Genomic DNA, 18,121 nt, shown 5'->3' with positions numbered 1-18,121 from the left:
ACAGGACTTTCATTTCAAAGTTAGAACACACAGATAAGGGCACGTACTCTACTCCGTTGCTACTTCAGCAGCAGCAGTCAAATTTTTAATGTAGTAAGCAAAGATCAGCTCAAGTAGGAAAAAAGAGGTTCCAACACTTGCAAAGCTGTAAACTTTCTCCTTCCTCTGCTTTCCCCATTCACGTCCATGACCATAACAATAAAACACACAAAAAAATCTGACTTTGGTTTGGGTTTTTTCCACCAGTTAGCACACCTTGATCCCACACACAGCAGCATGCTGTTAACAACTCCAGCGCTGCACTGCAGCGAAGAGAGCTAGACTGGAGACTCTCTGTCTCCATATCCCAGAAGGATGTCAGGACAGCACACTTGAGAGCAGAAGGACAGCCAGCTGAAAAGAATCACTGTCAGATCAAATAAGGGAGGCTCAAGAGGACTGGGAAATGATCCAACACCTTTCGTCAGGCTGAACCATGTCCTGGCGCACAATAACATCACTGCAGTCAAAGGATGGCACCAGAGCAGGGCACTACTCACTCAGGACAAACAAAACCCAAATTATCAGGAAAAAAATGACTGGTTTTCTCATTTTTTAGATTATACAGGAAAGTAAGTTATAGTAGGTCATGGCTTCTTGGTGTTTACCCCCTTGTCCCTCCACGCACACAGAGGCTGACCTTCACCCATGCCAAGGCCCAGCTTCTTCCCAACTTTCAAATCTGCCCTTTAAAAATTCCTCTTTTTCTGGGCTGTCTCAATCAGGTCCCTTTTCCTGGGACTTAGGAACCCTTTTCTTCATGCAATCCATGGATTTAACAGAACATTTGTGAATACTGCATCAAGTATGGGTTGCTGCTGCTACGTGGCATGTTCACAGACCAGCAAGAGACCAAAGAGTGCCTGGAAAGCTGCCTGGAAGCAAACAGCCACTCAGTAAAAGCATAGCTTCAGAAGAAACCATGTTACAAAAGCATAAATCCTGTCTTCTTTTCCAAAATATTACAGGGACCAGAGTTTGCCCATTATGAAGTAGCTAAATACTCTCATCTAAACCAGGGCAGTACTGAATGACTCTACTTCAAACACCCACGCATGGCTCCAAAACAAAATACTACAAAAAAGCATTGGAAGAAGAGCACTGGGAAACAGTTCTGTTACAGATTAAGGAGCTGTGGCAGACCTATTTTAGGCTTGGCTGGTTCCTTGCAACTTTTACAGGAGGTCTCAACCACTTGTTAAATTAAGAAAATACCTAATTCTGTCTAAAGATACAGAAAGTGATCAAAGAGGGAGGAAAATGAGGGAAATGTTTTTCTCTTGTATTAAGAGAAAAGCAATCTTCTTAATGATGGTGCCTTTTTTTCTTTTTTTTTTTGTGTTTGTGTGTGTGTGTGTGTGTGTGTATGTGTAAAACAGTTTTTTAACTCAGGAAAGAAGAATACAGCTTATTACCCAGGTGTTACAAAGATATCTTCATTGCTGAAAACTACTGAGCATGTTGATGTTTGAGGAAGTGGTAAGAGGAGAACCTGAATGTCTCAGGAGTCTTTACAATAATACCACACTTAGCTTTGCACTCCTAACCCAGGGGAAAAAATGCCCTGTGAAAGGCTGGTTAACCCACTTCATCTCCTATACTGTTCATCAGACAGTGAAAAGCCTCCTAGTAACCATAATCCTAGTAACCATATGGAAATATACCAATTTGGATTCTGAACCAAATTAGAAATAAATCATTAATACTAAATTTTTTTGGGGGAAAAATAAAAGGGACACTTCAGTTCATTAACTTCTGTAGCAATACTGCTTAGCAGAGATTTTTTTTTCTTTTCAACATCTGCCAGGTGGAACTGGCCATTTTAAAAGGCTTATTTTAGTGCCTTGCAAAGGAAGCTGTGAAGCACTGATGAGACAACAATGTGATCTTTGGATAGAGGTATTTATTTAGCAGAGCCTTATTAGCATCTACATTCACAAGCAGGAAGCCCATTCTGTTAGATCCATAACAGCAGATCCACAAATAAGCATCAGCCTCTTGCATCTTTTGACCTAATTTTCACTATATTGTTTAATATAGATACCACGTGAGAAAAGATATCTAATGCTCAAGGCTACTAACAAAATGTCACAAACACAGTGGGCTTTGCTTCTAGCAATGCTAAGGCAAATAAAAGTTTATGTACCCCACAGGACATTTTCCCCTACACTTGTCACAGAGGCTATATTGTATTGTATTATATATTGTATATGTATTGTATATTGTACACATTTCTAAGTACCAGTCAGAAAAAAAATAAAAATCAGAAGTTTTTCACTCTGAGAAATCTCCAAGATCAACCTTTCAGATTCTTTTGGGTTGTTCACACAGATCTAAGTTTTTAAAACTACTTTCATTCTCTCTTTTTAAATTATTCTGAATAATCGATATATGCCTACAATACAGTGAGCATATTGAGTCTTAGTTCCAGTTCTTTCCAGTATCAGGGAAGTCTGAATGCAGTGTTTTCCAAGATGTTACCTCTAAGTCTTTCCAATTCTTTTATTACCTTAAAATACTTTTCTAAAATTGAAACATTTTCTCTCATCTGTCAAAATATTGCCAGCAGAATAAAGCTGGTAGTAATTCGTCAAAATATTTAATTGCAAAAATGATCTTAAAATCAAGCCCAACTCCCTGAGCTCCTTAGAATCTGCTGTCAGAGACAAAATGTTTTTAGAAGAGTTTGAAGGATTTAGCTATTTTCATGATAAAACTGTTTAACCAAAAGACTAACGCAAGTAGCAAAATATACAGACAGCTAAAATGGAGTTCCCATTTTGTGCCTAAAGCTGGTTTACCATATAAAACTTAGATAATGAAATTACTATAGTGTTTCATGGAAGCTATATATACCTCTAGATAGACCTCTTCATTTATATCTCCTGAGGAAAAGAAGGCAAACAAACCAAACAAACAAAAACCCCACCTGACAACAACAACAGAAAACACACACACACACAAAAAAAACCACCCCATGACCAACAACAAAAGAAACAAAAAAAAACAGAAAACAAACCCATGAAAAACATTTATCCATTAAGATTTTCAACAGCTATCCACAAGGAAAAAGCAGGAGTCAGAATTATACTGTTTTATGACTCTACTTTCAGACTTTTGATATACATATTTTACAAACATAAAACTCTTAAATAATATTAAGGCTAAACAATTCAGCATTTTTAAATTTAAAAACTTTGGCATATGAATTTGGCTGCTGTTCTTACATGGATTATAGCAAAAATTTTAATTAAGTGTGCCTATGCTACTTAGGACCCTTATAGCAGGGATGAATGTTAGTCATTTAACAAAAAGCTTTTATAATTTCTTCCTCTTACTCACTGATTAAAGTTCCAAACTCAGTTTATGAAATATTACCTATATCCTCCTTTGAAAAAAAAAATATTCACTTCTTCAATGAGCTCCCTAAAATGTTGAAGAAAATCACTTTGAAACACATTTTACTTTTTCAGCATCAATATGAGAGAATCCTCTGTGCTATGGAGTGGAGTGACCACCTTCCTTTGCAGAACAATTTTCTCCCGGTCTGGCCTTTTGCAGCTAAGTTCCACTAACCTCAGTTTTACCACAGTGCTATCCTGTGCCAATATCCATGTCTAGCCGGTATCTCCACCAACTCCCAAACCTAAAAACCTTAATAATCCATCTGGTGTTGCCTCAGTTTCCTAAGGATGATATGTAAGCATGTCTAGTTAACAGACCATGTCTTTACCTGCCAGTCTTTCCACTAAAATTTAACTCAGCTGATGCTATTGCTTCTCCAAATAGCAAGTTATTTCTGAAATGGGAAATACTGTCCAATACAAAACAAACAAAGAAACCAACCACCCCAAAAAACAAAAGCCTAAAACTAGGCTATGCCTCATCATCATGATAGTGCTTTATGAACTCTTGGCCGGGCTTGGCCCACATCTCAGAGAATGCCCAGCTTGCCTAAAGCAGGTGTTATGTGGACCTGCAGTCTTGCAGGAATTTTTTCACTGCTGTGTAATACTGCAGGGTTGGAAGTTATTGCATGCCATTTAAATGGGCCTCAAGAGCCTTTCCAAGAAATAGAAATATCCCCATTTTCCTCCATATATTTTAGAATTGTATAGAAGTTCTGTTTCAGATCTTGAAACATCTATGCCTCATCTGAGTTCACCTCAGAACTAAACCGAAGAGTGAAAAGGTCCCTGAAGAACTGCTTTTGCTTTGTGTAAGACAAAGAAATCCCCAGCCTTTTCTTTAAGATTGGACTTTGCAAAAGCTTCTACCATGTGTCAAGATGGGCGGGGTAGATGTAAATGTCATTCCCCGAACCTCCATGCAAAGGGCCACTCCATACAGTGTGAGATTCCCCATATAATCTTTTTCTTCTTTTAGAAGCATAATATTTAACTTTCCTTGTATTTTTGCTGCTATAGTTACATACTCAAAGTCTCTAACAAGCATCTGTGAAAGTACCTGAAGGGTAAAGAAGAATCTGCCAAGAAAAAAAGGTTGGATTCTCAGGTTTGGCTTTGAGAAACACTAACGAGAAGAAATTCTCTCTTTAATCGCACTATCAGAAAAGGCTTCTGGATGATACAACTTACACATTACCCTTTTTTAGAAATACATCTAATGGTGCATGTCTCCACATGCACTGTTCCACACAGTATCTGGGCCAGGGGTACAGATTAGTGGGTTTTCTTTCACATTCAGGGGGCGTGGGGGAAGGATGTCAATTAAGAAAGCAAAAACAAGGCTAAGGTTATTCATGTCAAAAGGCACTCTGAGAACTGCAGATTGTACATGCCCAGCAATGCTTTCATTTTCAGTGACTGTAGAAAGACAGAATCTGTACCACATACTCTAAGGTCCATGGAAGCAGGCTTTGACCTTCAAGCTATGGAAGCTGCATTTTAGAGTAGCCTTTTCCTGGTATATCACTATAATAGTACAAAAAATGACCAAGATTTTTGTTACTGATGCGTAACTTGTCTAATACAGCAGATTTTGAAGAAACAAAATAAAGCTAATCTGTTTTTGCAACTTACAACAAACACTGTTTTTCTGTAAAACTTATTCATTCTTACTCATTAATTTCTGAGAATCACATTTGAGAGAAGAAGAGGAATGGGAAGTATAACGGAATCAAAAAGCTCAATTTGCCTGAAAGCAAATTTTTAAGCTCTTGGAAAAGCTGCTTATAGCTGTGTATTTCATTAAAAAAAAAAAAAAAAAAGCATCTAATGGGACTAAAACAACATACAGACCATCATGTTTATTTTTCAGCTATATTAAGAAACCCCCCATCTTATATAGATACTTAAATGTTTTTCATAATACTATGTATTGAACTGTTCTCAAAAGGGAGACATCTGAACGGCAAACTGCCTAGTGCAGCCTCCGAGGCTGCTGGCCTTCCTTGCTGCAATGGCAGACTTGCTGGCTCCTCTTCCAGCATTTTCTCCAAGATCCCCAGGTCCTTTTCTGCAAAGCTGCTTTCCAGCCAGTTGGCCCCCTCTCAGAAGTGGTACATGTGGTTATTCCTCCCAAGACTGAAGTTCAACCAAGAGAAATGCAAAGTCCCGCATGAGATTCCTGTTGGTACAACTCTCCAACCTGTCAAGGGCCTTAATGAAGCTTCTAAGTAGTTCTGGCACCAGTTAGCAGCCCCTGGGGAACTCTACTAGTTACTGGCCTCCAGCTGAACCACGGGCTGCAGTTCACAAAACCTTTGAAAGTTAACAAAACCTTCAGTCTGTTTGTAGTCCACCTCCCTGTTCACTTATCTACCCATAGGTCATCCATGGCAATGTTAGGAAAGCTTACTGCAGTATAGATACATACAACATCCACCAGTCACCCTGCAGAAGGCTATCAGATTGGTGAAGCATGATTCTCCTTTCCAAGTTCACACTGACTATTCCCTATCACCTTCTTTTCCTTCATATGTCTGGAAGTGATTTCCTCAGTTGTTTGGTCCCTCACTCTCACAAGGATCAAGTCAAAGATAACCAGACAGTAGTTCCCTGTATTCTCCTCCTTGCCCTTCCTGAAGGCAGGAATGACATTTTCTTTCTCCCCAGTACCACATTCCTTCAAGGATAATGAAGAGTGGCTTTCACAAAGACATTGGCCAGCTCCCTGAACACTCATGGATGTACCCCACCAGCTCCCATGGACTTCTGCATGTCCAGTTTGTGCTCCTCAATCTTCCTCTCTTGAGGATGGATCAGTCTTCTGTACTCCAGACAGGTCCCATGCACCTGACTCCTGATGGTCAGCAAAAAAGACAGGATGGAGAAGATACTGAACACCTCAGCATGCTCCATGTTTCCTGTCATCAAATCCCCTGTGCCATTCGGAAGTGGGCTGACATTTTCAGTAGTCTCCCTTTTGTGGCTGATACTTCTCATTGCTCATTCTTAATGCTCCTTGCCAGATTAAACTCCAACTGAGCTTTGGCTTTGCAAACCCTGTTATCTCCCTTTTCCTCCAGAATCACCTGTCCCTGTCCTGACTTCCCATATGCTTCCCTTTAATGTCAGATTTCCGCTAGGAACTCTTTGTTTACCAACATAGGCCTCTCAGCAGTTTTGCTTGTCTGTCTACACATCAGGATGGGTTGTTCCTGAGCTTGCATGGGGAGAGCCTTGAGAAATCAACCAGCTCTTCTTGATCCCTCTTCTCTCCAGGCTGATATCTATTATAATTGTTGCACAGCTTGGCAACAGGGCTGCGCCTGTGTGCACATCCAGCACACATAAGTCCTTAATTCCCTGTGTAGCACAGGAACTCCCCAGGGAGTTCTCGACAGGGATGAAATAAAAGGACCTATTTACAACTCTAGCTGCAAATATGTTTTTTGACTAATTGCCAAAGGAGCTTACCATGTGGGAATTTTGGAAGGTTCTAATGATTCCCCCAGGCATGTCCTGCTGTGTCTTGACAAACTCATCTGTTTCAGTGTGTTGATTATCATCCTGAATGGAGTCTCTGGCCATTTCAGAAAGATGCTCAGGCAGTTTCTGCAGCAGAATTAACCAAACTGCACTCAGGTAAGACACTTGCAAATAGACAGTAGTTGGTTCCTCTAGATGTAGAAATGGTCACATTCAACAGTTTCTGTAATTAAGATTACTTAGGAGATGATTTGTATATAGTTTAGGATACTCTCTACCACACACATTCCAGGGAGATCACACAAGACCATGAGTCAACTGAGCTGCAAGAATTCAGCAGAACTGTGGTTTGGGGTGTCTCATGCAATCCAGATGAAAACACTGTTGCAAGAACCCACCATTCAGACCAGCACCTGATTGCTTTGTTCAGGAGATCTAACTGTCGTGGGAGTCTATGCAGTGTTTTTCTGTTATGGGACACTACCAAAGCCTATTTGTGCGAGTCCGTGACTTGAAAAGCCATCCTCAATCACAAACCCTTCGTAATTCTATGATTTCTGTTTATTTACCATTATCAGTACGTTGTAGGCACCTGTAATGTCAACACAGCAACTGAAATATAGCCACTTGATGTAGAAATTTACTGTCAGTTAGCCAGAAAAAAAAATTAATGTGATCATAATTTGCATCTATAATGAATTAATTGCGTACTTGCTCCTAAAGTAACATTTCTTTCTGTGTTATGCATTTATACTACTACACTGCTATGTTGATGTGAAAAATTAAGACAGGCATACCAAATACTTTAAACACACACTTAAAAGGCATACACTTATAATCAAGTACTTCAAATCTCATTTTTCAATGAAGGAACTTAAGCAGATCACTGCCTTTGATAAAAAGCCTCACAGATAGCCACCAATGTGGCACCTGTGTTGAGACAGGACTAATAACTTGACAGGTATATGACTACCTGAAGAAAATAGGTAACTAGAGAAACACTGAAATTATTACACAAATATATACTTTAAAAGTACATACTTCTGCAAACAATGCCATTTCTTTTATGAGTGCATCTTTTCATCCTTTTCTCTACATGTGATAATGCTGACACACAAAAAAATTGTGTAACAAATAATTTTGAAAACATTCCACACACATTTTTAAGAGGTAGCAGAGTACACAGACAAATTTCAACACGGGTTGCCATAGGTGGTTATTTAACATTTCCCAGTTAGTTTATTTCATTTTTAGGAAATTATTGGAAAGCCTTCCATACGTAGTTCAGGTCTCCATTTCTGACATATATCTGAGTAGTAAATTAGCTTACAAAATAATTCAGGAACATGTTATTATAGCAATCTATTCTGATAATCTTAGTATATTCCTTAAAATAATTAATTTGGTATCAATCTAACATTTCCTTTACAAACCTGAATTCATAACAAATTATAGCCAGAAAAAAAGCTACACAAAAAAAGGCAGACCAGCTACATTGTGAGATACTGTAGAGAATAAAAATGACTGTTCACACACACTGAACCCAGAGACACACAAATTTAATACAATCAATATAAAGAATATCTGTTTAAATTCCAATTCCTTCACCTGCTTCCACCATTTTCATTATCTTGTACTATACAACCCAAATAGATAAAAAAAAAGTGGTTTGGGCAGCAATCAGATGATTCTTACAATATTTCAACTCTTTTTCAGTTACGCAAATTGCTTTATGAAATTGCAGCCCTGAATACTGAAATGACATTACTAGAAATAATTACGGTATTTCTGTGCTTTTTTTTTTTAATCACTAAAATAGCTGCATGGATCCACATTTAGTAAAATCTCTACCTAATACATGAAAACAAAAATTTTCTGATAAAGTCTCACATTTAGCTATTTATTACTGAACATGATTTTACAAGAGAAAAGAATTAATTAGCTAGTCCTTCAGATGTACCTCAAGACTTGAGCACCAGTTCATGCATTGCATTGCTGTTGGCGTGGACTTTAAGTTATTCTATTAAGAAAAATGCAGTTTCACTAAATGACAAACTATTTTGACAAATAGTCAAACCCAGGAAAATCCAGGAAATAGACACATTGTTCAGAATATTTTTGTAATATAAACATGAAGCAAGTAATACTATTTTAAATGCTTTGACATTGTGCTCATTTACTTCTCCAAATCAGATAAGTCTTTTTGTTGCTTACTGCCAAGTTTATGAACAAATGACAGTCATTTACAACACCAATTCCCGTTAAATGAAATTAAACTGAGGAAGAAAACATAAGTAGTTATGACCAAAGTGGTATTTTTAAGTATAGTAACATGATTAAGGCAAAGAGAAATTATAGAAAGGCCCCACAGGAGTGTTCCATTCTTTGTCATTAGAATGTCCAAATTTGTAATATTGTTCTGGGATTCAGAGCAGACAAACACAGTGCAGAGAAATATTTGTCAAACACAGATGTCACATATCAAGATGTATGAATAACTGTAATCCACTGTTGCATTCCTTATCCACATTAATACGTGAAGGGAATAAATGAGAAAGAGGGAAAACCAAAAATAAAATCCCTTCTCTGCAAGGCTCCTAGTCCTTCGGTGTGACTAAGACAGCTCTCCTAAGGACTAGTAATATGCATTCCAAACATCTGCCATCTGACTCCATTTACAGTAGTGCAAGAAGAACTTTGAGGGAAAATTGCAAAATACATCTATGCATGATTACTATCAACCAGCTTTAAAAATCTGAAAGATGGTATTCTTAGAAACATCATATGAGGAACATGATCTAGGAACTTTAAGAAGTATTCCTTTATCACACACAAATATACAGCTAGACCAAAATGTACAAATAAATCAGCCTTGAATTTTCTGACTCAATGATAAAAACATCCATTGTATGCAACACTGGATAATGTTAAAAATTAGAATTAATGTCTCATTAAAAAGGTACTTCTCATTATTAAAATAATTATGGAAAAAAATGCTTGTAGGCACCACACTGAATATGCAAGAAAATATAATTAAGCTGATGCTGCAGAGAAAAGAAACAGACCTCAGAACACAAACCCAAGACCTGCAGGTGCCCAGGGTTCCATACCAGTTTAACACAGAGAGCAAAGCACAGGGCTGCCCACAATGTATCATTCTTTCAGAAGTGGTACTCATGATTCAGGGAAAACTGGGAACTATTGCTCTAGAGACCAAGGACTGAAGTGGTAGCATTTTATTTTACATCATTAACTGTGCCTTATTCTATTTTGCCAAGCCTTCACTCTGGCTTTGCTATTAAGCATATTTGTCTTTTACTACACCTACACCACATTGTTATAAGCACCTCTGGCACCTGAATTCAGAAAGGGGTTGGACAGAATCTCACACGATTAAAAATTAGTTTGCACTTTTGTAGCTTCATAAGCTTCTAAAGCCACAAAGGTTACCTTTAATTACAAAAGGCACCATCAGCTATCTATTACATAAAACTTTATGACTCTTTACATGATCTACCCATTAACTGGGATTTATCCAGTCTCAGGCAAATTCTGGTGGCAATAGACAGGTTCTCACCCACTCAATGCCTGTCTGTTAGTCCCAGCTGAAACAGTGCAGAAGACACCTTTTTTTCAAATTTTTAATAAGTCATTAGTTATTCCTCTTGTCAGCCCTGAAATTCAAGGAAAGAAATGTAGTAACTTCCAATGCCTGGTGCTGAAATTTATTTTCAGGGAAGCAGTGTCTCTCCTTCATCTGTTGACTACTTGGAATGAGAAATATTTAGGAACTCCCTCAACAATTCCCAGATGAATGCATATTGCCTCATTAACAAATGCTCCACATTATGGTAAGTAGGTAAAGGAAGAAATGGGAAGTGTGGAGTCCTTTCCAAACTATCCTGCTCCCACTTCAGTCTGGATGAAAGGCTACAGCTAATTTGTGTTCTGCTTGCCCACAGGTCTTCCCTAACTAGGATCATATCCCACAGTCATCAGTCACCTTTGCCTTTCAGGGAGACAGTTGTTTAGGCCCTGCTAACTACAAAGTGCTTTACAGAACTCAGAAAATAAAGAATATCCAAAAGCTTAATTTTGTAACAAACTTTTTAGGCTCTTTTTGTGCCACCTGACTTCAAAGAGAGGGATTCTTTTTAATCAGCTGAGGGAGAAAAGAATTTGTATGCAAACAGAATTAAGCTATCAGTAAAGCACGACAGTTGAACATGGATTCATTAAACAGGGCTGCATCTGAGGACTAAATTAGGCATAGGGAATAGACAGGGGAAAAAATCTATATCTTAAAATGTGATAGGGTCCATTTACTAGATGAGATTACTTTTCTCTACAATACATTACCCAAAGGCACTTCCAAAACTGAGGGAGTATATTACATGGTGCTAATCAGAACTGTTTTCCTAAGTAGGTCAAATGTTGAAAGAATATCTTGAAATCTTATGCACTGTTAAAAAAAAAAAAAAAATCTTCCGACAGCAGTAGCCAAGGTGCTAATCACTTTCTAAAATATAAAAACCTTCTGCATAAACATTAAATGTAGCACTTTAAAATGCACAGTCATACACCTGAGGCTGTTCTTTCCCTGTCATTTTAATTCAGTCTGTAATAACCAAATGAATTTTAATTAGAAAAATGCCTTTATTTGCATATGTAGTTGTTTGACTTCACAAAGATCGACTTGTTTAATTTTTTTTTTCAGAAATCAAAACATCCCCAGTTCTAAATGGTCAGGCATAGTTAGACTTCAGATTTTGTTCTTTGTTTAGAAGAACATTAATAAGACAAGACAGGGTTTGTTTGTTTTTTCTGGTTTTATTCACAATAGGTATATTGCACCTTTGAATAGCTTTGCTGGAGAATGAGGCACCATGGGGAAGGACACTGAAGGAAGTAGCAAAACAAAGGAGAAATAGCTTTACTGCCAAACATCAGAACAGACAATTCTGACTCAGGTTCCAGCAAACACCAGTTACACACTGTCCTGTATGTCCTGTCCTGTACTGCACATAACTTTGCAAATTCCCAAATTAAAAATCTCCTTGGTAGAGTGTGTTTCCTAGCCATTATGCTAAAGCCTAACTGATGATTATCCATTATTATCTTCATATCATCTTTCAAAACTCAGATTCAAAGAATATATACAGGTTTGTGGATGGGTATGGAAGAGAGGAGTTGCCATGGATTTAAATGGGAATAGCATTAACCTCTCTGAAGACATATGCAATAAATCTCTGTTGCCTCCTGGGCTAGCAGATAGTGTTTTAACTGCCATGAGGACAGCACAGAACCCTTGCTGCTAAGAAATAGGCTCAATTAGTTTGGGCATAGTACCAACACAGCTTTCTGTAATCTCAGGATGCAGTGAGAATCATCTACCAGCTGTTTGCAGCATGGAAACAGTAAACTAGCATCTGTCTAAAAAGGACATAGTGACTTACTGATGTTAGAGCTATAAAATCAGAATTAGGATTATAAATTTTGGTGAATGAGGAATGATGATTGGGAGCAGCAGAATCAAACTGGAAAACAGATTGAATATGTGAAATGATGACTTCTCATTAAAATGGGATGGAAAGAAGTGGGTAACTTGCTGGGGAATACAGGACTATACTTTGGTATTAAAAATAGGGCCAAAGTAGATCCTAAACCAGGTGAGATTTAGAAAGGCCCAAGAGCAATTTTCACATTTACCACCCACAAAAAAGCAATTTAGCAATGCACTATAGCCAAACTGCTGCAAAGTGTGCTTCAGCAAGAGCTTCACATAAATGAAAGATATTTTTTACTCTGTTTATGGGTTTGGAGGGATTTTCTTAGTCTATAATTTGGAGGGATAGGTCTGTTTCAGAAGGGTTTTGGTTTTGGGGTTTTTTTTTGTTTGTTTTTTTTTTTTTTTTTTTTTTTTTTTGTTTGTTTCTGAGAATAAAGAAAAATTCTGCATAAGAAAAGAGCTTGTCAAATAAGCTGTGTCTTCTGGAAATTGTAATAAAATACCATACTTCCATGCATATAGCCTAGTTACTAACATATCAGAGAGTAGATAAGCAAGATCCCCACAGAATCACATAAAACCAAAGACAGAGTCTAGAATGCTATTTTGCAGAATGAACAGATTATTGCAGTGAGGAGTGCTTGAAGGATGAGGGTTCTTTGAAAAGAAGAGGATCCTACCTACACACACAACTCAACATTACCGTCCAAGTGAAGGTCTGCTTTATATTCTTCACATACATAACCTATAGGCTGCACATGACTACTGGCTGTGTGTCTGAGAGTCACACAGCAATAACATAAAAAAGTTATTTTTAAGCCCAAGTCAAAGTCTGGAATGAGTCTGTATTTCCCCCTCAAGTTAACTTATTTTGAGTTAATTCAAGGCACCAAATGTGGTTTTGTAAAATAGTATGTAGTCTTCCACACATTTGTTCTGGTCTACAAGTATGTGTTCAAGCAAGAAAAATAACCGAAGTTAATTAGCAAATAACTAACTTAAGGAAGAACAGTCTTCAGCAGACATACTCAAAGCTTTGCCATGCCTTCATGGAAGATAAAGTAGCTCTCCTAACTCAATCTCCATACTAAGTATTCTTAGTAGACATGCGTGACATTAGAGAGAGAAGGTTTTGGTTATAAACCATAAATATTCATTAAGGAACGACTGCATGGCCTTTTCAGAAAAATACATGTCTGAGAAAAGATTATATTCTTTAGAACTTTTGCCAATTTATTATTAAACAGCATTCAACTGTCTGTAACATTTCTAAATGCAGCAATTCAGAGTGAGTGAGTACATGAAAGGATAAATCTGGTTCACACAGTCTAAAATCTTCTTCACAGTCTGGGAAAACACTACAACAGGGAAAAAAATTCATAAGGAAAAAAATTTTCATCTGTCAGTCAAAGATTCTCCTGGCATAACTTCAAAACTTTACTCCCACTTTGCTATACGTTTTGATATAAAAGTTCATCCTTTCAAATCATCATGTTAGACTCAGCTAACAATCTTGCTAGAATATCTGCAAACAGAAATCTGTAAAAGAGTAAAAAATGGTTGTGATCTCCCAAACATTTTTATGACCTCACACCTTTAAAATTCAGTGTTTTGTTTATTTCCAAATACTGTGTTCATCTGCCTAAGACAGTTTGCTTAAGGACCTCTTTTCTTCACCCCTCTTCCTATAAGGACAGGTAAGAAAGAAACTGGAGTCATAACACCAAACATGAAATTAATAATGCTGTTCATGATTTTTCCATGAATTGTACTGCTTACTCCCAAATTTTATTCAATATTTTCTTCTGTATGGAAACAATGTATTAATGACTGCAATTTTGTGTCTTATTTTTACAAAATGCATATAATTTGCAAATAGATCCCAGGTGAAAGAAACCTCCTGAGACATAAGACCATTTCTTAAATCAATGGCAGCAATAACAATCTTTTGCACAACAAAGATTTGACAAGTAATAAGAAATTAATGAAAATCTACAATTACACAGATTATAAATTACAGAATCAGCAGCAGGATTGTTTTCATTTACAAAGCCAAAAGTAATTATAAATAATGAAATAAGAGAGCTCTAGTAACAGCCTTGGTTAAGAGTATCAAATTAGTGAGCTGAGAATAATTTGAAAAATGTAACAACACTAAAGAGCCATCAGAGTGGTGATAATTGGCAGCATCTGCTATTTCACTGCAATAGTACATCAAACCAGCTGCAAATTTTTAAGCTTTTTAAAGCTTTTTAAGCTTTCTCACAGAGTTGTACACTCTCCTGCTTCCTCTGCTTTCAAACACTGATGTAAAGTGATCGTGCTTCATACAAGAATATTCGATGAAAAAATTAGGATTAAAAATAAAACGACTTACCAGTATTTATGACACAATAGGTGCTACTTTAAACAGAAACTCAAATAGGGAAAATGTTTTCCAGCCTCTATTAAAATATTCTCAAGTTGTTACATGAAAATTTCAGCTCTGTTCCTACAGAATTCCTGTATACTCTTCAAATCAACTCTGTTCCATTTAATCTTCCACCAACACTGGGTAGAAAACTAGATCAAAAAAAATTAATCATACTATTCAGTGAATTGTATTATTCAAAATTCTCCATTAACTCTTGAAACTTACATTGTCAGAATGATGCTGCCATTATCTGAGATATAGAGGAGGCAACTTAGAAGGTTCAGAGAAGCTTTAAAATGCTACTACTTCCTATAAGCTACAAGCCCTTCAAATCTGATTAATTTGGGCTTCATAACCATAATCATTATTTTGGATTTTAAAAAGTGCTGGGAAACATCAAACACCACCATTCCTCTAAACTCAACTGAAGTTTCATTTCCTATAAGCACTCAAACACCAAAGGCAGGAATGCACCACGGAAATGATAAAAAATTCTAATTGTTGCCCACGTGTCATCTGCTCTCCACAGGAAGTACAGAAGATGACAAACGCAGGCTGGACCTTGCAAGTATCTATGGTGGGGAGGGAGATTACAGACAGATGAAATGACGGAATGTGCAACTGCCACAGAGACATTCCAATGGAGCTGCTAAGTATCTTCTCCTATAAACTGTGAAATCTGAGACAGCTTCATTTCTTCCACATGCCTCCAGAAACAACTACATAGATGGTGCAATACCAGACTCCCTCAACCATTCCTACTTCTGACCTCCTCCTTCCTATAGAAGTATTATGTGACCAGATTTTAAAAACATTATTTAAAATATCCAGCATACCCTCCCACTCAGAGCAGTGGTAATACTCAGTATGGTGGCTTGCACTACATTTAAAGTAGCTGAAAACTACATTGAGCACTACATATTTGCTAGCCAGAAGTTTGATTTTATGGCCTGACCTGCCTTTTTGTAACATTATTAATTTTGTCTATGTTGTGGATACAGAAACAGTACTGTTCTAACTGGAAAAATGTATCTGGGAAGGGGTGGGGGGTGTGCAGCAACCTTTTCCATAACATTAACACCACATAGCACAGAAATGACACAGGAAAAGTTTCTCTGGAATTACTTTACATTTGCTGGCACACCCTTTCACTTACAACTAACTGCAAGAGAAAAAAATTGAACTAGAGGAGGAAAACTGTCTAAGAGCAAGCTGTACTTGAAAACAGATCTCAAAAAAAGGGGGATTCTTGATCTAAAGGGATTCCTCTCCCCCAGTATTCAGGATCTAATGAAGTTTATTAATTTCAGTGATAGTCAGTTCAACAGTTAATAATATGAACACGACTACATTTGTTATGACTCTTAACACCACAGATTTTGGAATGGATAAAAGAACAACTGCTTTGAGATTAAATACTGGATTGGGAACATTGATTTGAAACACTGGGCAGAATTAGAATCCCTGAGGTTAGGCTCTGGTGACACATATAATTATATCATGGCTTCTTCTAAGACCAAAAATAGATGGCCTCAGGAATAGCACTAAGCATATTTAAGTGCTAGAGAGAAGAAGAAAAAGAATTGACAACCCAATAGCTTAAAAATTCAGCAACAGATTCTCCACACTGATTGGCTAAAATGTCATTTTTTAAAATCATTTTTTGCCTCCCATTTTGCAACAAACTTGGTTCTAACATTTAAAAAATTTTCCTCTGTTCTCAGAAGAGCTAAAAAGATATTTTTAGCCTGGTTTCCTAAGGAAATGAAACTTATCCGTTAGGCCCTCATCACAATAACTTCTGAATTCATGAAGTGATTTCTGCCAGGTCTGACAGGGTGTGAAACATATTAGGTTCCCAAAAATGGCAGCTGGGATAGGAAAGAGAATGTAAAAAGTGCTCCCACTGTGGAGCTGCCTTTGCTAGACATCAGGGAGAACACCTGGGAGCCCCTCCCTGCCATCTCTGAGGCCAGGCTGCTGCAGTTGTGTTGCTCAAGGGTCCAGGCGGAGTCGGGCATGGATAAGGCTGGTTTTGACTGAGTGTATTGTATCCTTTAATGACAGCTGGGATGACCATATATTTGCATGATTCCAGTTCAGCTGGAAATGAAAGTACTGTTGACAAATCCCTCACTAAAATGCATTTTGTCACAGGTCCACCAAGACTGTTAAGAATTGTTTAAATCCAGCAGCAGGCACTGCAATGCAGTGAAGGCTAAAGGAAGGGGTGAAATTTGTTACTGACTTGAATGAGGGAAAAATTCAAAAAATTCCAAGGGGATCTCTTGTAGCTGGAGAACCAGGTAAAAGAATAACAATAATAACAAAATTTGGTATAAAGAAGCAGAGGACAATATTAAGGGTTAAGATGTCTGCAAAACAAGTTTAATTTGTCACTTAGTAAGAAAAAATTACTTGCTAATTATGCTCATGTTGCTTAGATGAGGGATGTGGATGGCCTCAAAAAGCAACACTTCCTGTAGCTATTACTGCTGTAACTTATTCACTACTGTTAGATTTAACATCCACTAAGTTCTGTAAGAAGAAAGAGAATTATTCTTTGATGGCTGTTAAAAGGCATCAGCATTAAAGGTAAGTTATGTGGAAGCCTTTTCATCACAGCACAGCCATATCTTAGAGCACAAGTGGCTGGCAGCCACAAGGTCACTCCCAGCTGAATGATCCACAGTCCAGCATGTTTTCTTGTGTGAGATTCAAATGGAATTACTTGTAATGGTTTTCAGTGTGAGATTATAAATAAAACCATAATAATTTCAAATCCTTATTTTTTGTCAACTTTGTGAAGCTTCTCAAACATCTGGCTTAATGTCTTCACCTTCCAAAAGTAAATATCCAAATATGAAAAGAATACAGAGCAGCCACTTTGTAAATACATAATGTAGAAACTATAGAGTGCTACTGTGGATAGATAGCTTGCAATAAAATAAAATGTATTAATTAAGAACCCAAAATATATTGACCAATTTTTAATGATGCATTCTCTAGGAAAAACACCCGTTACTGGGGTTTTTCTTGCTTGCTTGTTTGGGTTTCGGTTTTGGGCTTCAATTCCTAGGAAAATGATCATTAAAAAGCTGCTAATACATCTCAAGTAAAGCTATTAAGTAAAAAAATGTACTGACAACAGAAGTTAGCTCATCCCACAAAATGACTGCAATAAAACAGATTCTGAACTGATATGCCCTTCCCTAGTCTTGGGGTATATTAGGCACATCAGACAGATGATCAGTAAGACAAAAAGAA

Source organism: Aphelocoma coerulescens, chromosome 2 (genome assembly GCF_041296385.1).
Source record: "Aphelocoma coerulescens isolate FSJ_1873_10779 chromosome 2, UR_Acoe_1.0, whole genome shotgun sequence".
Classification (NCBI taxonomy): domain Eukaryota; kingdom Metazoa; phylum Chordata; class Aves; order Passeriformes; family Corvidae; genus Aphelocoma; species Aphelocoma coerulescens.
The sequence above is the reverse complement of the archived record's forward strand: the minus strand, read 5'-3'. Positions refer to the sequence as shown.